Source organism: Lolium rigidum, chromosome 7, assembly GCF_022539505.1.
Source record: "Lolium rigidum isolate FL_2022 chromosome 7, APGP_CSIRO_Lrig_0.1, whole genome shotgun sequence".
In the NCBI taxonomy this organism is placed as follows: domain Eukaryota; kingdom Viridiplantae; phylum Streptophyta; class Magnoliopsida; order Poales; family Poaceae; genus Lolium; species Lolium rigidum.
Genome location: NC_061514.1, coordinates 298,330,461 through 298,356,517, shown reverse-complemented (window position 1 = coordinate 298,356,517; position 26,057 = coordinate 298,330,461).

Sequence of the window (26,057 nt, the reverse complement as noted above, 5' to 3'; positions counted from 1 at the left end):
GCCGAGCACCCTCTTAACTTGGATCCAATGGCTAGACCAATCAAACAACCTTTGCGGCGTTTTTCGGAACCAAACCGCAAAGCTATGCTGTCAGAAATTAATCGACTCAGAGAAGCAGGATTTATCAAAGAGTTACACACGAAGCCACGTGGGTAGCTAACCCAGTGCTGGTCCCGAAGAAAAACACAGAGGTCCTTCGCATGTGCGTCGACTTCACGTGTCTCAATAAACATTGTCCAAAGGATCACTTCCCCCTCCCGAGGATCGATCAAATTATCGACTCCACGGCAGGCTGTGAACGTCTTTCCTTCCTGGATGCATATTCTGGTTACAACCAGATCCGACTAAAAGAAGAAGATGAAGTCAAAACAGCTTTCATAACACCCTATGTCGTGTTCTGCTACAGAACAATGCCTTTCGGGTTAAAAAACGCGGGAGCAACATATCAGCATATGATGCAGAAGTGTCTCGCCACACAGATTGGCAAGAACGTTCAAGTATACATCGACGATGTCGTCATAACAACAAAGCAAGGATCAACCTTAATTGAGGATCTCAGGGAAACTTTTGACAACCTCGATAAATTCTGCCTCAAGTTGAACCCGACGAAGTGCTCTTTTGGCGTCCCTGCAGGAGAACTTCTCGGGTTTCTGGTGTCAGCAAGAGGAATCGAGGCTAACCCAGAGAAAATTCAAGCCATCGTAAGAATGCGGAATCCAACAAAGCTAAAGGAAATACAACAGCTAACTGGGCGAGTCGCGGCTCTAAGCAGATTCGTCGCCAGGCTGGGAGAAAAGGCGTTGCCATTTTACGCCATGCTCAAGCAAGGGGAAAAGTTCGAGTGGAACGAAAAAGCAGACAGAGCCTTTGAGGATCTTAAGCGCACAATCTCGACACCTCCAATATTGGTGGCGCCTAAGGAAAAGGAACCTCTCCTGCTTTACATTGCAGCCACACCTCAGGTGGTTAGCACGGTACTTGTGGTCGAAAGAGAAGAAGAAGGGAAACTTCACGGAGTTCAGAGACCGGTATATTTCATCAGTGAAGTTTTATCGCCTTCAAAATAGCGGTACTCGCAGTACCAGAAGTTGGCGTATGGAGTATTTACAACCGCAAGAAAGTTGCGGCACTATTTTTCAGCGCATCCGATAATAGTGGTCAACGAGGCGCCTTTATCAAATATATTAAACAACCCAGAAGCTACGGGTCGTGTCTCGCTTTGGGGAATAGAGCTTTCCCCTCGGGACATAACGTATGAAAAAAGAAAAGCAATAAAGTCGCAGATCCTACCAGACTTTGTCGCAGAGTGGATGGAGCTACAAAATACAGGACCCCCAGATTTGTCGAGAACCTGGACTATGAACTTTGACGGGTCCAAAAGGCTAGAAGGAGCTGGAGCAGGCGTGATATTAGTGTCACCTCAAGGAGATAAGTTGAAGTATGTGCTGCGGATGACGTTTCCTAACGCGTCTAACAATGAGGCGGAGTATGAAGCACTCATACATGGGATGAAAATGGAAAAAGCCTGCGGCGCAAGCCGATTAAAAATCTTCGGCGATTCCCAACTGGTGGCTCAACAGGTGATGAACCAGTGCGACGCAGTCAATGACAGCATGATAGCGTACAAGGAGGTATACAACAAACTCGAGAAACTCTTTGATGGGTGTGAAGTGAATCATATTAGCAGACTCAGCAACGATGAAGCCGATGTTTTGGCAAACATCGGGTCGCAGTGCTTAGCAGTACCACCCGACGTATTTTGGGAGGAGATAAATGAAAGATCAACTAAGGCGAAGAAACAGCCAAAGAAAAAGGAGAAGCTTGAGAAAGACTCGGGGGCTCCAGCAAAATCAGGAGCAAACACATTGGGAGATGAAGAGGAATCACATGAGGTGATGGTGGTACAAGTTCCTTGGATGCAGGTTTACATAGCATATATCTCAAGGAAAGAAATACCTGAAGATCCGGTAGAAGCAAGGCGAGTTATTCGACGGTCCAAAGCCTTTACTGTGGTAAAAGGAGAGCTATACAAACGAAGTATATCGGGAGTATTGCAACGATGTGTTACACCCGAAGAAGGCAGAGTTATTTTGAAGGATGTACACGAGGGAGTATGCGGCCACCACGCAAGCAGTCGAGCAGTAGCAGCCAAGGTTTTGAGAGTAGGATTTTACTAGCTCACAGCAATAGAAGATGCAAAGGACATAGTGCGTACTTGCGATGCGTGTCAAAGATTTGCGGCAAAACCTGATTCTCCGGCAGTAGAGTTGATGCCAATACCCTTGTCATGGCCTTTCGCTCAATGGGGTCTTGATATGGTGGGAAAATTACATAAGGCATGGCCAGGAGGATACGTGTATATGCTCGTGGCTGTCGACAAGTTTACCAAGTGGATCGAGGCAAAACCAATAACCTCGCCAGATGCAGCATCGGCAATAAGTTTCGTTAAAGGCATCGTCTTTCGATTCGGTGTACCGCACAGTATTGTCATGGACAATGGCAGCAATTTCACCTCCAAGGAATTCAAGGCATATTGCGCAGAGGTAGGCATCAAACTACACTTTGCGTCAGTTGCACACCCGCAGACCAATGGTCAAGTCGAGAAAGCGAACGGTATCATCTGCAATGGCATCAAGAAAAGGCTGCTAACACCACTAGAAAAAGCTCGACACAGCTGGCCAGAAGAACTGCCTAGCGTGCTATGGAGTATACGAACGACGCCCAATACAGCGACAGAAGAAACTCCGTTTTTCCTGGTTCATGGAGCCGAAGCAGTGCCCCCGATAGAAATAGAACACAATTCTCCGAGAGTGGCGGAATTTGATGAAGAAACCTCGAGAAAGGCACTGGAGGACGATGTTGATGCACTCGACGAAGCTCGAGACGAGGTGCTATCAAGGGTCACCAAGTACCAGCAAGATCTGAAAAATTACCACAGTCGACGTTTGCGACCAAGGTCCTTCCAAGTCGGCGACCTGGTTCTTCGGCTCATGCAAGATAGCCATGAAAAATTCGAGTCGCCATGGGTAGGCCCGTACATCATCACCGAAGTAATCTAAGGAGGAGCATACAGAATAAAGGATAAAAAGACAGGGGTCGTAGAACCAAACCCTTGGAACGTGGCACAGCTTAGGCGTTTTTACGCATAAGTCAAAAATAGAGTTGTACATGTAAACATACAATGTACTGAAAAGCCCGCGAGTTTTCAGACGCACTCTTTTCCTTTCAGGGCACCGAGTGGGGCTGAAAGGTTTTTAATGAGGCGGGCTCGCGGTGCTACAATATAGTAAAGATATTGGTGATATACATCTTTTTCTTCGACAGGCTCGGGGGCTTGTACCCGACAAACTTATCAATATATTCGATACAGACAAAATATAAAGCTTTGATTTTCTCATAAACCTCGCAAAACAATACAATCACAACAAGGGTTATTCAAAACCCCGAGGAAAAATATATATTATCTTTACTTTAAAAATATCGCAATATACACAATACATGTTTCTCGCAATATACAAGATGTCTTTTCTGTTCCAGATGAAAGTCGACAGCAGGAAAAGACGCCAGGACCTATATCAAGTCATCAATGCTTATTCTTTCGGCTCCAGCAGGAACATCTAAGGTGTCAGCATAATGGTGCTCTCGGAAGAAATCAGCATCCATCCGCAAAAGATCATCAATGATCTCTTCAGCTATGGGGGTCACCCTATCGTTAATCTTGTCGACGTTCCTTCTTTTTTCCCTCACTTTAGCATGGCAGATATCAACAATGTTGCTCAGGATCATCTTCGGGTAGCAGATTTTCAACACAATCAAGGCAAACTTAGCGCCAGCTACCAATTGAGCCTTCACAAAAAGGTGAATCTGGTCCACGCTCTTGAATTTGTCCATCAATTGAGGAAGACTCGCAGGTTGAGGATTTCGAGGAAACATTGCCTTGTATATCATAGCCAGGATATTGGTGCAAGAGTCAAAAAAATCTCGAACCTGGGACGCGCGGTCTTGGAACCGCACAATCTGGCGACTACGGGTCATGTCTGCCCAAAAGTCGTTGCCGTTTCATTGGGAAAGTTGGTGAAGAATCTTGACCCGGGCATTCACGCGTTGATCCTCGGCAGCAGCGTCCAAAAAGGAGCCTAAACACGTCAAAGGAAACAATTAGGTTTGCAAAAAGTGTGTGTGGATAGCAACAGAAAGACAATAGGAGAAATTTACCCGTCATATCAAGGCTGGCGTCATTCAGCATCTCAAATATATAATTTTCTCGGGAGGTAGCCCGTAAAGCTTCGGCAAGTGCAGATTCTTTCAAGCTTAAGGCTTCTTGAACCTGCTGAAGAGCTATTTTCTCTCGCTCAGAAGAATTGCAGGATTGTTCCATGACAATAAGAGATTGTTTCTTCATGGCTTGGAGTTGCTGCCGAAGTTCAGATAATTCAAGAAGTTTAGAGTTAACGCACGAATAATCGTCAGGGAAAACGTCGGCAGGTATCCGGTTCGCGCGAGAGGTAGCAGGGGAAGCAGCCGATGTTCCAGCAATCTTAGAGTAGTTATCAAATACCAACTGGAAGAAAGAAAAGATCGACAATCAATTACCAAACAATGGATCATTCCTTCTCATTGATAAGTTGGGATATTTACAAGAGTAGAGGTCCATTACAAAAGGTCAGCTCCTAGTGAGTCGACGAAAATAGCCGTATATCATAAGGATATCGGCATCTACCAAAAGAAAGATAGCAAACGGAGGAGTGAGTTGGTCTACTTGACCTCCGGCTTGGCAGAACTGGAGGAAGCAGCTGGCTTGTATCCGAGGAAGGAGAGAATCTTCTTCGAGTGTGGCTTGGCAGCCTTAATCAAGGATTGCCACCTCTCCTTGTTTATCCCCTTCGTTTCACCAGCTTTCGCCCAGTCGACGTTCTGTTGGCTTTCGGCAACCAGGGCTATGGTACCTTCAACGCCAATCTTCAAGTTTTCCTGCCGGAAAGCTAATCCGAGATTCTCCTCAGGAATGAAGCGCTTGACAAGATCAGAGAAGGTCTCTGGTTGGTTTTTCTTCGGGAAGAAGTAGGGGAAGAGGCGTGTAAACGCGGTCCGCGCATCAGCAATACTGCGGCGCGCCAGATCCCCGTGAATTTCAAGAAGGGAGAGGGCGTCGAGAAGACGATCCCCTTCAGGTTCCTGAAGTTCAAAATCCTGACTCATTTTCCCTGCTGAAACAAAGTTCGGGTTATCAACAAGTATAAGGAGAAGCTAATCTTGGAAGAATCTCGATCAAAGTGATCAATGAACTTACTGACAAAACGCCGATTCTGCGATTCCAGGCGGGCAATGACATCCTCTTCACGAGCAATCTGTTGAGTTGTTTTCTCACTCAAAGCAGTTTCAGCTTGATGGAGTCTCTCTCGAAGACCTCCAACAGAGGCAGCGTCCTGCTCGGCCTTTTCGCTAGCTTCTTCACTCTGCTCCAGCTTGAGGGCGAGATCATCGGCACGCTGGTTGGCCTTGGCGAGAGCCTGTAGCAGAAGGAAGGATGGCAAAGTGTCAAGATAAAGATAGCAATATAGTCTAATCGATAAAAAAGAGACGATAGAAAGGTGTACCTTTCAAACTTTCAACAGTGTCACGGTACCCAATAAATTGAGTATCGAGACGGATGAATTCCTTCATCAGAGGCTGTAGAAAGAAAGTTGTTAGAAAGGATGAGGGAAAAACTCGACAGAAGACAAAATAGTGGTAAGGGTCCTTACATCATCCAAAGGAGGAGTCGTTGAACTCCCGGCCAAGAAGCCTTGTTCCTCGCCAAGTTCAATTCTCGCTCTCTTCGGCGAGGGGGCTCGGGGGCTGGCGAAGGGAGTCGACATTTCCAAGTCTTGCTGAGGAGGCGAGGTTTCCTCCGTTGCACGACGAGTTTCCGAAAGAACTAAAGTTTGCGACGTGCTCGTTGGAGCAGTCACATTGGCAGCGGGTTCTTCTTCTTCTTCGCCACTGTGCACAAAAGATAGTATGAGAATATTCACAAACAATATATAAAAAGAAAAAGACGGCAGGGTAACTTACGAGCTAACGAGGGCATCCTCGTAAGGATTGAAGGCACCCTCTTCCTCGGGGGAAGCTTCCTCGGCAGGTGACCCGCTGGGTTTAGAGGTGCCGGAATCTTCAATCTCACCTCTTTTCCTTTTGTTCTTTGGAGAAGCAGCGGAAGGAGGTGAGCGTCCAGAATCAGAAGCTTCCGATTCTGTCTCTTTATCAGAAGAAGCCGCGGATTTATGAGATCCCGCGACTTCACTCTCAGGGCGAGAAGTGCCCTGAGAATCGTCGGTAACGACGGTTCGTTCGTCAACTTCCACACCTTCAGGTAAGGGGGGCAGAGAAGAGATAACTTGGTGGTTCTGCAGAATGAAAAGCAATAGTAAGGGACAGTTAAGGACAGAGGTCGATAGCAAGACTGTAAGACAGCAAGATAGCAGTCGAAATCTGAATCAAAGTCAAGAAAGCAAGTTAATAAAGATAGCAGTCGAAAAATATAAACTCAAGAGACAAGTTACTTACTGGGGGGAGAGCGTTGGTGCCGCTGTATGGCTTCACGCGGCAGGAGGTTGGAACTGAATCCTTTTTGCTCAGCGACGAAAAACGTCGGATAAGCTTCTCCAAATCCTTCACAGGGAGATCTTTGGATATGCGGTTGACATCTTTATCGCCAGCATACAGCCACAAAGGGTTTTTGCGAGCCTGTAGAGGCTGCACCCTGATCCTGAGGAAGTGCGCGGTAATTTGAATACCCGACAGTTCCTTACCGCGAGTGTTCTGGAGCTCGTGGATGCGTTTCATCAGCACATCTGTTGCCGTCTTCTCTTCTTCGGTAGCTTCTGCATCCCATGATCGGCGCCGAAGGATTTTTGCGCCACCGTCAAAGGGCGTGATGTTGTACTCCTGCGAGTCAAGATACTCCTCGCGGATATATAGCCACCTCCTGCGCCACCCTTGGACAGAGTCGGGGAATTTGACGTCGAAATAATTGACGTCGGGACGAATACAGATAACAACACCGCCTATATTATAGTTGGTGCTGTGGGAGTTGTTGCGGCGAATGTAGAAAATGCGTTTCCACAGGGCCCAATTCGGATGGGTCCCGAGAAAGCACTCGCAGAGGGTGATAAAGATAGAGACATGGAGGATAGAATTGGGGGTCAGCTGGTGCAGCTGCAGCCCATAAACAAAGAGTAATCCATGAAGGAACTCGTGGATAGGAGTGGAAAGACCGCGGATGAGGTGGTCAACTAAAGTTACCCGGTATTGGATGGGGGGCGTCGGGAAGCTTTCTTCGCTGGGAAAGATCAGCGATTCTTCCTTCTTCGTCAACCCGAGCTTCTTCGACGGAGTTGATGTCTTGGTTCGAGATCTTAGATCTCTCCCACTCAGAGATCTCCAGGTTCTCCGTCGCCATGCTGGTTTCTGGAGTGGTGTGCCTTGTGAGTCTTGCCCGCGGTGGCATCAGTGTGAGCGCTGGAAAGATTGTGGAAGAGTACGGGCGCAGGAGCTTGGTGGTAGCAATGGAGGTTTTCGAGAGAGAGAATAGGAGCGCGGCGCAGCGAAGGGGAATAATGAGGAAGACGATGGTTATTTGTAGCAGGCCACTGAACCGCTGCGCCGTTGGATGCAGGGGAAATAGATCTAGGGCTTACACGTGTCTCCATGGGTAAAACAGTCTTTTTACTGTGTTGTAACTGGACAGGCGCTACATAGCGCGTGCCAGGGGAAGTGGAGGACGTGTGTCCCCCACTTGCGTAACGTGTCAAATACTGAAGAGTTTCGGGCCTACAAGTCAGTGAAAGGACAGAACCCGCGTCTTCCCGATACAGAGATCGTGGCTATCGTCAGTGCTGATGTCACTATAAGGGAAACCTCGACTGCAGTGCTTCGAGGATTGGCGACAGAAGAGTATTATTGATAACTTCGGGAGCCTTTGATCAAATACAAGCATTTGTTCAAATGCTCGGGGGCTACTCTTATCAGTAGTATTGTTTATACTTCTGATAAGAGGGTAATGCGGATGATAAAAACATAGAGTTATTCAAAAGTAACGCAAGTTGAGCCTATAGCCAAGTATAAATACTCGACTGTAGCCTCGGGGGCTACTCCCATCGGGAGCGCTGGTCGCGCACCCGATAAAAGATGAAAGTACTAGAAGAGTTGACAATATAGCGACAAAGATACTAAAAAGGTGAGCCTACAACCAAGTACAAGCATTTGGCTGTAGCCTCGGGGGCTACTCCCATCGGGAACGCTGTTCGCGTCCCCGATGAAATTGAAGAAGTCATGGTGAGCATATTTTGAGTTATGAAATAACTCTTCATATACTCCCATCGGGAGGACAAGACACAAATATAAGTCATCCAATGACTCGAACAAATGTGCTATTCCAACAGCCGAAAAAGGCACTCGACAATATATTCTCAGAGCGCCTCAGTAGCGATTTAAACTCTGAATGCCGCAGTACTTTGCGAAGTTAAGACCCCAGGATCCGTCCTACGCGGCGTGGCATCGCCTCTGAATGCGCTCTGCTACTTTTTTCCGTATCAACAGATACGAAGAAAAATCCTAACAGACGCGTTAGGTACCCGATAAAACATGACTGGAATTCGGCATCTGGTAAGACCTTAAGCGGCACATGTCGAATTACGCCAGTATCCCGAGATCATGTCCAGGGACGTGATCTTGAAGTAGGTGTTGCGGGATTGCCACGAGAGCAGTTAACTGGTACCTGATCCGTCAGATGAACTAGCCCCAATTACCGATATCCCTGTACAATATATGATTGTTTTATGAAAGATTTCTATTAACCCGAAGAAATCCTATGATAATTGTAATGATGGAGATTTTCCCTGATTCTTCGATTCAAGCAAAATCTCGGGGGCTACTGACATAGGCATCCCCAATGGGCCTGCCGAAGATGGTACCCGGGGTTTACTGAAGGCCCACGACCCGAACTTTATGAAGACCAGAAGCCCAGTTAAGAGATAGTTTGGAAAGATAGAGTTGTATTAGGAATAATGGCTTGTAACTATTACGGGACGAACTCAAAGAGTCTCCCGGTCTTTGTAACTTGTACATCACAAAACCCTCGGCTCCGCCTCCTATATAAGGGGGAGTCGAGGAACGAAGAAAGGATCGACTTCATTGTCAACATAACCCTAGCTTTCTAGCAGTCGAGTACTTTTCCGGCTGAACCCTCGAGATCTACTTTCCCTCTACTTCCCTGAAAACCCTAGTCTACAATCTGTAGGCATTGACAAGTCGATACCTTGTCATTTGCCTCCCTGGTAATACAACAAGCATATTGGTGTTGATGCTTTTTATACACGTGCTCAGGTGCAGGATGAGGTTGTTGCGGTTCATTATGTGCCTTCAGATTTGCAGTTGGCGGATTTCTTTACAAAGGCACAAACTCGAGGGCAGCATGACTTCTTACTCTCCAAACTCAGTGTTGTGGATCCACCATGAGTTTGAGGGGGGGTGTTAGAGTATATATTTGTATATTGTAGTTTCCCCATATGTTAGGGGGCTTCCTGCATATTTGCACCTGTACATGTACTATATATTGTGGCCTTTGGCCCCCTGGTAATACAACAAGCATATTGCCCTAACAGACATGCTCCTCACCCACCCCCCTCGTTCGTCACCTGCCCCAGCTCGCCTTGGCTCAGCTGCCAGCGCACGCTCCGCCTGTGCCTCGCCTCGACGCTCCTGCTCGTGCTCGCCCCTGACCGCCCCGACCAACCGCTCCGCCTGCCAACTCGCGCGTAGCCCATCGCACCCACTCGCCGCCGGCACACCTCATAATGGACGCCCACCGGCTCCCGCCTTGCTGGCGCGCCCCACCGCACGTCGTTGTCTCCCTGTGGGTCGGACAGTCCCGCCTCCCCGCGCGGCCTCAGGCGCCACGAACGCTAGCGTGCCACCACCTCCCATCAGACTATCATCGGCAATGCAGCTGAGGCGGCCGGCGGGCGAGGTCAGGCCGTGTAGTCATGGGCGCGGCCGGGGAGGCGATGGGCGCGGGCGCGCGGCCTCGGCCGCACCGGGGTGTCACGGGTACGGCCGGGGGCACGGCCTGCGGGCTGCACGACCGTCGCTAAGCCTGAGCGATGGGTGCGGCTAGGGGCTTCCTCGCACCGCCCGCTTTGGGGCTTGATCTCATCGGCCAGCGACCCGCGGGCGCGAGCTCCACCAGCAGGTCGTATTTGCCGCTCTCGCCCGCCGTCACGGAGCCCAGACATCGCACGATGTAGGGCAAGCTGAGGCCGCAGAGGATGCTCTGCTCCTTCTTCAGCTCGGCCAGCCGTGTTGGTGTAGCAGCCGCGCCAGTGTAGCAAGCTGGCTTCGCATGCAGGGGCGGATAGAATGGCGGCAAAAAGAAGGGCTTTGCACGAGCGGAGACGCGGCTCCGAGCAGCTGAGCACCGCCGCCGTGGAGACCCGACTCCGAGCAGAGTGCCGCCACAACGGAGACCCATCTACAAGCACCCAAGTGTCGCCGCCGCCGCGGTGTAGAAGAACAAGGGAGGAGCGCCCAGTGGGCAGGGAGGAGAGCTGCCACGGGCCAGGTAGGAGCGCCGCCGAGAGTCAGGGAGGATCCCCGCCGAACCAAACCAAAGCTCTCCTCTTCCATGCATCTCTCCTCTTCCTCTGTTTTTCTTGTTTATTCCATGAAATTCAGCCACCGCTAATGAAAATTGGCAATTGAACTGAAAAAAGACATAGCCGCGGAGAGCGAAGTGAGGAAGAGTTCCTGTGAGAGCATCTCCAGCCATTGGAGGTCCCGGGCACAATCCGGATGGAAATGGGTTCGGATTGGACCTATTTTTGGCATGGGGAGCAACGATTTTCCAGCCGTCCCGGGGAATTTGCGCGAGCCACAGCGCAGAATCTTCAGTGACACGCGGGCCAGAGCGCGGAATTTGCTCCATCCGGAATCCCCGGCAGCACCCCGAGAAACCGAGGATGGCCTGGGGAGTCCGGATGGATTTAGGCCTAAATCCGGACGAAAACGAGAAACTAGGGGCGTGACTGGGCCGTTTTCGTCCATCCGGATGAAAAAAAGAGGTCCTGGGGGCCTTCCCGGGCACATGGCTGGAGATGCTCTGAGGAAAGAGAATGGAGAGTTGGAGACGAACTGTGTGGCCAAACAATTTTTTTAATACGCATAGCAGTCACCTGACATCTGTCCAGGAACATAATGGTATGGAGAAAGAGCACAGTATCTACTCTAGTATATATCTAGGCTACAGAGTGATGAGAGAAGCGGAGGGCTGCTCTCTACTTTGCTTTGAAGTGCTCGAATCTATGGCCGCGTTTGGTAGATTGCATGCCCCTTGGCTCGCATCGGCCCAACTTCTTTCGGGCCGTTTGGTTACTTGGCCGAGGCCACGTTCTTGCACGAACTGCTTCTCAAAGCACCCTCGGGCCAGGCCCTGGAGGAACACCCGGTTCGGCCGTTTCTAGCGAGACACCCCCATTTTCGCACAAGGGGAGAACGCAGCGTCCTCGCAGAGCCACCGTGGGAGATGGCGGGAGCTCGCGCGGGATGGCGAAATCTCGGCGCCATGAATTCGGTCACATCGCTTGAATTTTCGCCACCATATATAGGGGCGGCTCTCTCACCGGCAAATCTGTTGGAGATATGCCTAAGAGGCAATAATAAAGTGGTTATTATTATATCTTTGTGTTTATGATAAATGTTTGCATCCCATGCTATAATTGTATTAACCGGAAATATTAATACTTGTGTGTTATGTAAACAGAAAAGAGTCCCTAGTAAGCCTCTTGTTAAACTAGATTATTGATTAATAGATAATCATGGTTTCCTGATCCTGAACATTGGATGTTGTTAATAATAAGGTTATGTCATTGGGTGAATGATATAATGGACACACATTCATAATAAGCGTAGCATAAGATCAAGCCATTAAGTTCATCATGCTATAAGCTTTCGATACATAGTAACCTAGTCCTTCGACCATGAGATCATGTAAATCACTTATACCGGATGGGTACTTTGATTACATCAAACGCCATTGCGTAAATTGGTGGTTATAAAGATGGAATTAAGTATTCGGATAGTATGAGTTGAGGCATATGGATCAAGAGTGGGATTTGTCCATCCTGATGACGGATAGATATGCTCTGGGCCCTCTCGGTGGAATGTCGTCTAATTAGCTTGCAAGCATGTGACAAGGTCACAAGAGATGACATACCACAGTACGAGTAAAGAGTACTTGTCTGTAACGAGGTTGAACTGGGTATGGAGATACCGATGATCAAACCTCGGACAAGTAAAGTATCGCGCGACAAAGGGAATCGGTATCGTATGTTAATGGTTCAATCGATCACTAAGTTATCGCTGAATGTGTGGGAGCCATTATGGATCTCCAGGTCCCGCTATTGGTTATTGATTGGAGAGGAGTCTCGATCATGTCCGCATAGTTCACGAACTGTAGGGTGACGCGCTTAAGGTTCGATGTCGTATAGTAGATTTGGAATATGAGATGGAGACCGAATATTTTTTCTGAGTCTCGGATGGGATCCAGGACATCACAAGGAGGTCTGGAATGGTCCGGAGAATAAGATTCATATAAGGGAAGTTAATTTCTGGGGTTCGGAAAAGTTCGAGATTTTTCCGGTGGAAGACCGAGAAGGTTCTAGAATGTTCTGAAGGGTCCACCAGTGGGCCCACGACCGTAGGAGGGGCCACATGAGCCGAGGGAGTGCATCCTAGCCCTAATGGGCCAGGCGCACAAGCCCCTCAAGGCCCAGGCCGGCCACCCCTTTAGGGTTTCCCCAAAAACCCTAGGGGGGAAAGACTTGGGGGGGGGGGGGGAAGAAATCTCTCCCCCCTCTTTTGGCCGCCGGCCCTAGGCTTGGAGGAGGGGCCAAGGCAAACCCTGGCCGGCCTCCCCCCTATATAAAGAGGGGAGGGGGCAGGGGGCGCAGCCCTCCTTCACCCTCCAACCCTAGCCACCCCTCTCCTACTCCACCATACCTCCTGCTCCGGCTTAGGCGAAGCCATGCAGGAATTCTCCTCCACCACCACCACCACGCCGTCGTACTGCTGGGATTCCGAGGAGATCTACCACACCTCCGCTTCCCACTGGAACGGGGAGAGGAAGGACTTCATCGACACCGTACGTGCGACCGAGTACGGAAATGCTGCCGGATTGCAGCACCGGAACGATCGTCTACATCAACCACGAGATCTGATCTCTTTTAGGCTTTGGATCTACGAGGGTGATGGCGTGTATTTCACACGTTCGTTGGGGAACCCCAAGAGGAAGGTATGATGCGCACAGCAGCAAGTTTTCCCTCAGAAAGAAACCAAGGTTTATCGAACCAGGAGGAGCCAAGAAGCACGTTGAAGGTTGATGGTGGCGAAATGTAGTGCGGCGCAACACCAGGGATTCCGGCGCCAACGTGGAACCTGCACAACACAAACCAAGTACTTTGTCCCAACGAAACAGTGAGGTTGTCAATCTCACCGGCTTGCTGTAACAAAGGATTAACCGTATTGTGTGGAAGATGATTGCTTGCAAGAAAACAGTAGAAAACAAGTATTGCAGTAGATTGTATTTCAGTAAAGAGAATTGGACCGGGGTCCACAGTTCACTAGAGGTGTCTCTCCCATAAGATAAAAGCATGTTGGGTGAACAAATTACAGTCGGGCAATTGACAAATAGAGAGGGCACCGCGATGCACATACATGACATGATAAATATAGTGAGATTTAATTGGGCATTACGACAAAGTACATAGACCGCCATCCAACTGCATCTATGCCTAAAAAGTCCACCTTCAGGTTATCATCCGAACCCCCTCCGGTATTAAGTTGCAAACAACAGACAATTGCATTAAGTATGGTGCGTAATGTAATCAACAACTACATCCTCGGACATAGCATCAATGTTTTATCCCTAGTGGCAACAGCACAACACAACCTTAGAACTTTCTGTCACTGTCCCAGGTATCAATGCAGGCATGAACCCACTATCGAGCATAAATACTCCCTCTTGGAGTTACTAGCAAAAACTTGGCCAGAGCCTCTACTAATAACGGAGAGCATGCAAGATCATAAACAACACATAAACATCAGATTGATAATTACCATAGCATAGTATTCTCTATCCATTGGATCCCGACAAACACAACATATAGAATTACAGATAGATCATCTTGATCATGTTAGGCAGCTCACAAGATCCAACAATGAAGCACATAAGGAGAAGACAACCATCTAGCTACTGCTATGGACCCATAGTCCAGGGGTGAACTACTCACTCATCACTCCGGAGGCGACCATGGCGGCGTAGAGTCCTCCGGGAGATGAATCCCCTCTCCGGCAGGGTGCCGAAGGCGATCTCCTGAATCCCCCGAGATGGGATTGGCGGCGGCGGCGTCTCTGGAAGGTTTTCCGTATCGTGGCTCTCGGTACTGGGGGTCTCGTCACGGAGGCTTTAAGTAGGCGGAAGGGTAGGTCAAGAGGCGGCGCGAGGGCCCCACACCACAGGGCCGCGCGGCCAAGGGGGGGGGGCCGCGCCGCCCTAGGGTGTGGCCCCCTCGTGGCCCCTCTTCGTCTCGTCTTCGGACTTCTGGAAGCTTCGTGGCGAAATAGGCCCCTGGGCGTTGATTTCGTCCAATTCCGAGAATATTTCCTTACTAGGATTTCTGAAACCAAAAACAGCAGAAAACAACAACTGGCTCTTCGGCATCTTGTTAATAGGTTAGTTCCAGAAAATGCATAAATATGACATAAAGTGTGCATATAACATGTAGATATCATCAATAATGTGGCATGGAACATAAGAAATTATCGATACGTTGGAGACGTATCAGCATCCCCAAGCTTAGTTCTGCTCGTCCCGAGCAGGTAAAACGATAACAAGGATAATTTCGAAGTGACATGCCATCATAATCTTGATCATACTATTTGTAAGCATATGTAATGAATGCAGCGATCAAAACAATGGTAATGACATGAGTAAACAAGTGAATCATAAAGCAAAGACTTTTCATGAATAGTACTTCAAGACAAGCATCAATAAGTCTTGCATAAGAGTTAACTCATAAAGCAATAAATCAAAGTAAAGGTATTGAAGCAACACAAAGGAAGATTAAGTTTCAGAGGTTGCTTTCAACTTGTAACATGTATATCTCATGGATAATTGTCAACATAGAGTAATATAACAAATGCAATATGCAAGTATGTAGGAATCAATGCACAGTTCACACAAGTTTTTGCTTCTTGAGGTGGAGAGAGATAGGTGAACTGACTCAACAATAAAAGTAAAAGAATGGTCCTTCAAAGAGGAAAGCATCGATTGCTATATTTGTGCTAGAGCTTTGGTTTTAAAAACATCAAGAGAGCATAAAAATGAAGTTTTGAGAGGTGTTTGTTGTTGTCAACGAATGGTAGCGGGTACTCTAACCCCCTTGCCAGGCAAACCTTCAAAGAGCGGCTCCCATTTTATTTTACTTTTGGGCGGCACTCCTTCCAACCTTTCTTTCACAAACCATGGCTAACCGATTCCATCGGGTGCCTGCCAACAATCTCATACCATGAAGGAGTGCCTTTTTATTTTAGTTTTATTATGTTGACACTCCTCCCCACCTTTGCTTTCTCAAGCCATGGCTAACCGAATCCTTCGGGTGCCGTCCAACAATCACATACCATGGAGGAGTGTCTATTTTTGTTTAATTAATTTGGGACTGGGAATCCCATTGCCAGCTCTTTTTGCAAAATTATTGGATAAGCGGATGAAGCCACTAGTCCATAGGTGAAAGTTGCCCAACAAGATTGAAAGATAAACACCACATACTTCCTCATGAGCTATAAAACATTGACACAAATCAGAGGTGATAAATTTTGAATTGTTTAAAGGTAGCACTCAAGCAATTTACTTTGGAATGGCGGAAAATACCATGTAGTAGGTAGGTATGGTGGACACAAATGGCATAGTGGTTGGCTCAAGTATTTGGATGCATGAGAAGTACTCCCTCTCGATACAAGGTTTAGGCTAGCAAGGCTATTTGAAACAAACACAAGGATGAACGGTGCAGCAAAACTCACATGAAAGACATATTGTAAACATTATAAGACTCTACACCGTCTTCCTTGTTGTTCAAAACTCAATACTAGATATTATCTAGACTCTAGAGAAACCAAATATGCAAACCAAATTAGCAAGCTCTAAGTATTTCTTCATTAATGGGTGCAAAGTATATGATGCAAGAGCTTAAACATGAGCACAACAATTGCCAAGTATCACATTACCCAAGACATTTTAGCAATTACTACATGTAGCATTTTCCAATTCCAACCATATAACAATTTAACGAAGAAGAAACTTCGCCATGAACATTATGAGTAAAGCCTAAGGACATATTTGTCCATATGCAACAGCGGAGCGTGTCTCTCTCCCATAAAGTGAATGCTAGGATCCAACTTTATTCAAACAAAAACAAAAACAAAAAACAAACCGACGCTCCAAGCAAAGTGCATAAGATGTGACGGAATAAAAATGTAGTTTCAGGGGAGGAACCTGATGATGTTGTCGATGAAGAAGGGGATGCCTTGGGCATCCCCAAGCTTAGACGCTTGAGTCTTCTTAGAATATGCAGGGGTGAACCACCGGGGCATCCCCAAGCTTAGAGCTTTCACTCCTCTTGATCATAGTATATCATACTCCTCTCTTGATCCTTGAAAACTTCCTTCACACCAAACTTCAAGCAAACTCATTAGAGAGTTAGTGCACAATAAAAATTATATGTTCAGAGGTGACACAATCATTCTTTACACTTCTGGACATTGCATAAAGCTACTGGACATTAATGGATCAAAGAAATTCATCCAATTTAGCAAAAGGGGCAATGCGAAATAAAAAGCAGAATCTGTCAAAACAGAACAGTTCGTAAAGACGAATTTTAAAATGGCACCAGACTTGCTCAAATGGAAAAACTCAAAACTAATGAAAGTTGCGTACATATCTGAGGATCACTCACGTAAATTGGCATAATTTTCTGAGTTTCCTACAGAGAATTAGACCCAGATTCGTGACAGACAAAGAAATCTGTCTCTCGCAGTAATCCAACTCTAGTATGAACCTTACTATAGAGACTTTACTTGGCACAAAAACATGATAAGGAGAGGTTGCTACAGTAGTAAACAACTTCCAAGACTCAAATATAAAACAAAGTGCTGTAGTAAAAACAATGGGTTGTCTCCCATAAGCGCTTTACTTTAACGCCTTTCAGCTAGGCGCAGAAAGTGTGTATCAAGTATTATCAAGAGATGAAGCATCAACATCATAATTTGCTCTAATAATAGAGTCATAAGGTGACTTCATTCTTTTTCTAGGGAAGTGTTCCATACCTTTCTTGAGAGGAAATTGATATTTAATATTACCTTCCTTCATATCAATAGTAGCACCAACGGTTCGAAGAAAAGGTCTTCCCAATATAATGGGACAAGATGCATTGCATTCAATATCCAAGACAACAAAATCAACGGGGACAAGGTTATTGTTAACCATAATATGAACATTATCAACTCTCCCCAAAGGTTTCTTTTTAGCATTATCAGCGAGATTAACATCCAAATAACAATTCTTTAATGGTGGCAAGTCAAGCATATCATAGACTTTCTTAGGCATAACAGAAATACTTGCACCAAGATCACATAAAGCATTACAATCAAAATCATTGACCCTCATCTTAATGATGGGCTCCCAACCATCTTCTAAATTTCTAGGAATAGAAGTTTCACGTTTTAGTTTCTCTTCTCTAGCTTTTATGAGAGCATTTGTAATATGTTTTGTGAAAGCCAAATTTATAGTACTAGCATTAGGACTTTTAGCAAGTTTTTGTAAGAACTTTATAACTTCAGAGATGTGACAATCATCAAAATCTAAATCATTATGAGCTACAGCAATGGGATCATCATCCCCAAGGTTGGAAAAAATTTCAGCAGTTTTATCACAAGCAGTTTCAGCAGTTTTAGCAATTTCAGACAGTTTTGTACGCTTTGCACTAGGAGTAGAAACATTGCCAACACCAATTATTTTACCATTGATAGTAGGAGGTGCAGCAACATGTGAGGAATCAACATTACTAGTGGTGGTAATAGTCCAAACTTTAGCTACATTACTTTCTTTAGCTAGTTTTTCATTTTCTTCTCTATCCCACCTAGCACGCAGTTCAGCCATTAATCTTATATTCTCATTAATTCTAACTTGGATGGCATTTGCTGTAGTAAAAATTTTATTTTCAATATCATTATTAGGCATAACTTTCAATTTTAAAAGATCAACATCAGAGACAAGTCTATCAACTCTAGAAGCAAGAATATCAATTTTATTAAGCTTTTCCTCAACAGATTTGTTAAAAGCGGTTTGTGTACTAATAAATTCTTTAAGCATAGCTTCAAGACCAGGGGGTACACTCCTATTATTGTTGTAAGAATTCCCATAAGAATTACCATAACCATTATTATTAGCAGAAGGATATGGCCTATAGTTATTACCAGAATTGTTCCTATAAGCATTGTTGTTGAAATTATTATTTTTAATGAAATTCACATCAACATTTTCTTCTTGAGCAACCAATGAAGCTAAAGGAACATTATTAGGATCAACATTAGATCTACCATTCACAAGCATAGACATGATCACATCAATTTTATCACTCAAGGAGGAGGTTTCTTCGACAGAATTTACCTTCTTACCTTGTGGAGCTCTTTCCGTGTGCCATTCAGAATAATTTATCATCATATCATCAAGAAGTTTTGTAGCCGCCCCCAATGTGATGGACATAAAGGTACCTCCAGCAGCTGAATCCAATAAATTCCGCGAAGAAAAATTCAGTCCTGCATAGAAGGTTTGGATGATCATCCAAGTAGTCGATCCATGGGTTGGGCAATTCTTTACCAAAGATTTCATTCTCTCCCATGCTTGAGCAACATGTTCATTATCCAATTGCTTAAAATTCATTATGCTACTTCTCAAAGATATAATTTTAGCGGGAGGATAATATCTACCAATAAAAGCATCCTTGCATTTAGTCCATGAATCAATACTATTCTTAGGCAAAGATAGCAACCAATCTTTAGCTCTTCCTCTTAATGAGAAAGGAAACAATTTCAATTTAATAATATCACCATCTACATCCTTGTACTTTTGCATTTCACATAGTTCAACAAAGTTATTAAGATGGGCAGCAGCATCATCGGAACTAATACTGGAAAATTGATCTCTCATGACAAGATTTAGTAAAGCAGGTTTAATTTCAAAGAATTCTGCTCGTAGTAGCAGGTGGAGCAATAGGTGTGCATAGGAAATCATTATTATTTGTGGTTGTGAAGTCACACAACTTAGTGTTTTCAGGAGTATTCATTTTAGCAACAGTAAATAAAGCAAACTAGATAAAGTAAATGCAAGTAACTAATTTTTTTGTGTTTTCGATATAGAGAGCAAGACAATAAATAAAGTAAAACTAGCAACTAATTTTTGTGTGTTTTGTTTAGGTGCAGCAAACAAAGTAGTAAATAAAATAAAGCAAGACAAAAACAAAGTAAAGAGATTGAGAAGTGGAGACTCCCCTTGCAGCGTGTCTTGATCTCCCCGGCAACGGCGCCAGAAAAAGAGCTTGATGGCGTGTATTTCACACGTTCGTTGGGGAACCCCAAGAGGAAGGTATGATGCGCACAGCAGCAAGTTTTCCCTCAGAAAGAAACCAAGGTTTATCGAACTAGGAGGAGCCAAGAAGCACGTTGAAGGTTGATGGTGGCGAAATGTAGTGCGGCGCAACACCAGGGATTCCGGCGCCAACGTGGAACCTGCACAACACAAACCAAGTACTTTGTCCCAACGAAACAGTGAGGTTGTCAATCTCACCGGCTTGCTGTAACAAAGGATTAACCGTATTGTGTGGAAGATGATTGTTTGCAAGAAAACAGTAGAAAACAAGTATTGCAGTAGATTGTATTTCAGTAAAGAGAATTTGACCGGGGTCCACAGTTCACTAGAGGTGTCTCTCCCATAAGATAAAAGCATGTTGGGTGAACAAATTACAGTCGGGCAATTGACAAATAGAGAGGGCACCGCGATGCACATACATGACATGATAAATATAGTGAGATTTAATTGGGCATTACGACAAAGTACATAGACCGCCATCCAACTGCATCTATGCCTAAAAAGTCCACCTTCGAGTTATCATCCGAACCCCTCCGGTATTAAGTTGCAAACAACGGACAATTGCATTAAGTATGGTGCGTAATGTAATCAACAACTACATCCTCGGACATAGCATCAATGTTTTATCCCTAGTGGCAACAAGCACAACACAACCTTAGAACTTTCTCGTCACTCGTCCCGGTATCAATGCGGGCATGAACCCACTATCGAGCATAAATACTCCCTCTTGGAGTTACTAGCAAAAACTTGGCCAGAGCCTCTACTAATAACGGAGAGCATGCAAGATCATAAACAACACATAAACATCAGATTGATAATTACCATAGCATAGTATTCTCTATCCATCGGATCCCGACAAACACAACATATAGAATTACAGATAGATGATCTTGATCATGTTAGGCAGCTCACAAGATCCAACAATGAAGCACATAAGGAGAAGACAACCATCTAGCTACTGCTATGGACCCATAGTCCGGGGGTGAACTACTCACTCATCACTCCGGAGGCGACCATGGCGGCGTAGAGTCCTCCGGGAGATGAATCCCCTCTCCGGCAGAGTGCCGGAGGCGATCTCCTGAATCCCCCGAGATGGGATTGGCGGCGGCGGCGTCTCTGGAAGGTTTTCCGTATCGTGGCTCTCGGTACTGGGGGTTTCGTCACGGAGGCTTTAAGTAGGCGGAAGGGTAGGTCAAGAGGCGGCGCGAGGGCCCCACACCACAGGGCCGCGCGGCCAAGGGGGGGGCCGCGCCGCCCTAGGGTGTGGCCCCCTCGTGGCCCCTCTTCGTCTCGTCTTCGGACTTCTGGAAGCTTCGTGGTGAAATAGGCCCCTGGGCGTTGATTTCGTCCAATTCCGAGAATATTTCCTTACTAGGATTTCTGAAACCAAAAATAGCAGAAAACGACAGAATCGGCTCTTCGGCATCTTGTTAATAGGTTAGTTCCAGAAAATGCATAAATATGACATAAAGTGTGCATATAACATGTAGATATCATCAATAATGTGGCATGGAACATAAGAAATTATCGATACGTTGGAGACGTATCAGAGGGTTAGTCTCTCTTCTTTCTCATTGCTTCGATCTTCATAGATTACATCTTGGCTTTTACTAGATTGGATCTTGGTTTTGTTCTTATTCACGGTAGAATTTTTTTGTTTTCTATGCAACGAACCCATCAGTGGTATCAGAGCCGTGTCTATGCATAGATCTGTTGCACGAGTAGAACACAATGAGTTTGTGGGCGTTGATGCTTTTGTTGTCTTTTGTTATGTGTACTTTGCATCTTGCGGGATGGTGGGATGAAGCGTCCCGGGCTAACTTTACATGACCGCGTTCATGAGACTTGCTCCACGCCTGACATGCAACTTGTATTGCATAAGTGGCTTTGCGGGTGTCTGTCTCTCTCGCCATAGTTGAGATTCAATTTACTATTTCAATCGACAACACTAGTATCACCGTTGTGCTTCTTGTTCGTAGGTAGATCGGATCTTACTCGAAAGCCCCAAACCACGTAAAACATGCAAACACTTTTTAGAGGCGTCTAACTTGGTTTTGCAAGGGCATGTGATGTGATATGGCTATATGATTGTGACTTTATTTGATGTATGAGATGTTCACTATTGTATTATGGCAACCGGCAGGAGCCTAATTGTTGTCTTTAATTTTGTTAAGACATGCGTGTCTATTCATCATGTAATAGCTTTATTTCAAGTAGTTGTTATAGTTGCTATTAGTGATGGACAACCATGAAGCGGCGCCACTGACCTTGACGCCATGCTGGTGATGATGGAGATCATGTCCGTGCTTTGGAGATGGAGATCAAAAGCACAAGAAGAAAGGCCATATCATATCACATATTATGAATTGCATGTGATGTTAATCCTTTATGCATCTTATTTTGCTTAGATTGCGACGGTAGCATTATAAGATGATCCCTCTCCCTAAATATCAAGATAATAAAGTGTTCGTCCTTAGTATGCACCGTTCCTAAGCATCACGTGATGATCGGGTGTTATAGATTCTACATGTGCATACAACGGGTGCAAGCCAGATTTGCACATGCGGACACTAAGGTTAGACTTGACGAGCCTAGCATGTACAGACATGGTCTCAGAACACGGGATACCGAAAGGTAGAGCATGAGTCATATGAATGATATGATGAACATTTTGAATGTTAATGTGAGGGATGTTGTTTTGAGTGGGAGTTCACCTAGTTAATTTAAGAATTAAAATGAACTCAATTTATCATAAACTTAGTCTAAACTCTTTGCAAATATGTTGTAGATCATGGCGGCCCCTGATGCGCGTAGATGTACACGTCCGTTGGGAACCCCAAGAGGAAGGTATGATGCGCACAGCGGCAAGTTTTCCCTCAGAAAGAAACCAAGGTTTATCGAACCAGGAGGAGCCAAGAAGCACGTTGAAGGTTGTTGGTGGCGAAATGTAGTGCGGCGCAACACCAGGGATTCCGGCGCCAACGTGGAACCTGCACAACACAAACCAAGTACTTTGTCCAAACGAAACAGTGAGGTTGTCAATCTCACCGGCTTGCTGTAACAAAGGATTAACCGTATTGTGTGGAAGATGATTGTTTGCAAGAAAACAGTAGAAAACAAGTATTGCAGTAGATTGTATTTCAGTAAAGAGAATTGGACCGGGGTCCACAGTTCACTAGAGGTGTCTCTCCCATAAGATAAAAGCATGTTGGGTGAACAAATTACAGTCGGGCAATTGACAAATAAAGAGGGCACCGCGATGCACATACATGACATGATAAATATAGTGAGATTTAATTGGGCATTACGACAAAGTACATAGACCGCCATCCAACTGCATCTATGCCTAAAAAGTCCACCTTCAGGTTATCATCCGAACCCCCTCCGGTATTAAGTTGCAAACAACAGACAATTGCATTAAGTATGGTGCGTAATGTAATCAATAACTACATCCTCGGACATAGCATCAATGTTTTATCCCTAGTGGCAACAGCACAACACAACCTTAGAACTTTCTGTCACTGTCCCAGGTATCAATGCAGGCATGAACCCACTATCTAGCATAAATACTCCCTCTTGGAGTTACTAGCATCAACTTGGCCAGAGCCTCTACTAATAACGGAGAGCATGCAAGATCTTAAACAACACATAAACATCAGATTGATAATTACCATAGCATAGTATTCTCTATCCATCGGATCCCGACAAACACAACATATAGAATTACAGATAGATGATCTTGATCATGTTAGGCAGCTCACAAGATCCAACAATGAAGCACAATGAGGAGAAGACAACCATCTAGCTACTGCTATGGACCCATAGTCCAGGGGTGAACTACTCACTCATCACTCCGGAGGCGACCATGGCGGTGTAGAGTCCTCCGGGAGATGAATCCCCTCTCCGGCGAGGGTGCCGGAGGCGATCTCTCGAATCCCCCGAGATGGGATTCGCGGCGGCTGCGTCTCTGGAAGGTTTTCCGTATCGTGGCTCTCGGTACTGGGGGTTTTGTCACGGAGGCTTTAAGTAGGCGGAAGGGTAGGTCAAGAGGCGGCACGAGGGCCCCACACCACAGGGCCGCGCGGCCAAGGGGGGAGCCGCGCCGCCCTAGGGTGTGGCCCCCTCGTGGCTCCTCTTCGTCTCGTCTTCGGACTTCTGGAAGCTTCGTGGCAAAATAGGACCCTGGGCGTTGATTTCGTCCAATTCCGAGAATATTTCCTTACTAGGATTTCTGAAACCAAAAACAGCAATGAAACAAGAATCGGCTCTTCGGCATCTTGTTAATAGGTTAGTTCCGGAAAATGCATAAATATGACATAAAATGTGCATATAACATGTAGATAACATCAATAATGTGGCATGGAACATAAGAAATTATCGATACGTTGGAGACGTATCAGCATCCCCAAGCTTAGTTACGCTCGTCCCGAGCGAGGTAAAACGATAACAAAGATAATTTCGAAGTGACATGCCATCATAATCTTGATCATACTATTTGTAAAGCATATGTAATGAATGCAGCGATCAAAACAATGGTAATGACATGAGTAAACAAGTGAATCATAAAGCAAAGACTTTTCATGAATAGTACTTCAAGACAAGCATCAATAAGTCTTGCATAAGAGTTAACTCATAAAGCAATAAATCAAAGTAAAGGTGTTGAAACAACACAAAGGAAGATTAAGTTTCAGCGGTTGCTTTCAACTTATAACATGTATATCTCATGGATATTGTCAACATAGAGTAATATAACAAGTGCAATATGCAAGTATGTAGGAATCAATGCACAGTTCACACAAGTGTTTGCTTCTTGAGGTGGAGAGAGATAGGTGAACTGACTCAACATAAAAGTAAAAGAAAGGTCCTTCAAAGAGGAAAGCATCGATTGCTATATTTGTGCTAGAGCTTTTATTTTGAAAACATGAAACAATTTTGTCAACGGTAGTAATAAAGCATATGAGTTATGTAAATTATATCTTACAAGTTGCAAGCCTCATGCATAGTATACTAATAGTGCCCGCACCTTGTCCTACTTAGCTTGGACTACCGGATCATCACAATGCACATGTTTCAACCAAGTGTCACAATGGGGTACCTCCATGCCGCCTGTACAAGGGTCTAAGGAGAAAGTTCGCATTGTATTTCTCGCTTTTGATCATTCTTCAACTTAGACACCCATACCGGGACAACATGAACAACAGATAATGGAATCCTCTTTAATGCATAAGCATGTAGCAACAATTATTATTCTCACATGAGATTGAGGATATGTGTCCAAAACTGAAACTTCCACCATGATTCATGGCTTTAGTTAGCGGCCCAATGCTCTTCTCTAACAATATGCATGCTTAACCATAAGGTGGTAGATCTCCCTTACTTCAGACAAGACGAACATGCATAGCAACTCACATGATATTCAACAAAGAGTAGTTGATGGCGTCCCCAGAAGCATGGTTATCGCGCAACAAGCAACTTAATAAGAGATAAAGTGCATAAGTACATATTCAATACCACAATAGTTTTTAAGGCTATTTTGTCCCATGAGCTATATATTGCAAAGGCGAATGATGGAAATTTAAAGGTAGCACTCAAGCAATTTACTTTGGAATGGCGGAAAATACCATGTAGTAGGTAGGTATGGTGGACACAAATGGCATAGTGGTTGGCTCAAGTATTTGGATGCATGAGAAGTATTCCCTCTCGATACAAGGTTTAGGCTAGCAAGGTTATTTAAAACAAACACAAGGATGAACGGTACAGCAAAACTCACATAAAAGAGATATTGTAAACATTATAAGACTCTACACCGTCTTCCTTGTTGTTCAAAACTCAATACTAGATATTATCTAGACTCTAGAGAAACCAAATATGCAAACCAAATTAGCAAGCTCTAAGTATTTCTTCATTAATGGGTGCAAAGTATATGATGCAAGAGCTTAAACATGAGCACAACAATTGCCAAGTATCACATTACCCAAGACATTTGTAGCAATTACTACATGTAGCATTTTCCAATTCCAACCATATAACAATTTAACGAAGAAGAAACTTCGCCTTGAATATTATGAGTAAAGCCTAAGGACATATTTGTCCATATGCAACAGCGGAGCGTGTCTCTCTCCCACAAAGTGAATGCTAGGATCCAACTTTATTCAAACAAAACAAAAAACAAAAACAAACCGACGCTCCAAGCAAAGTGCATAAGATGTGACGGAATAAAAATGTAGTTTCAGGGGAGGAACCTGATGATGTTGTCGATGAAGAAGGGGATGCCTTGGGCATCCCCAAGCTTAGACGCTTGAGTCTTCTTAGAATATGCGGG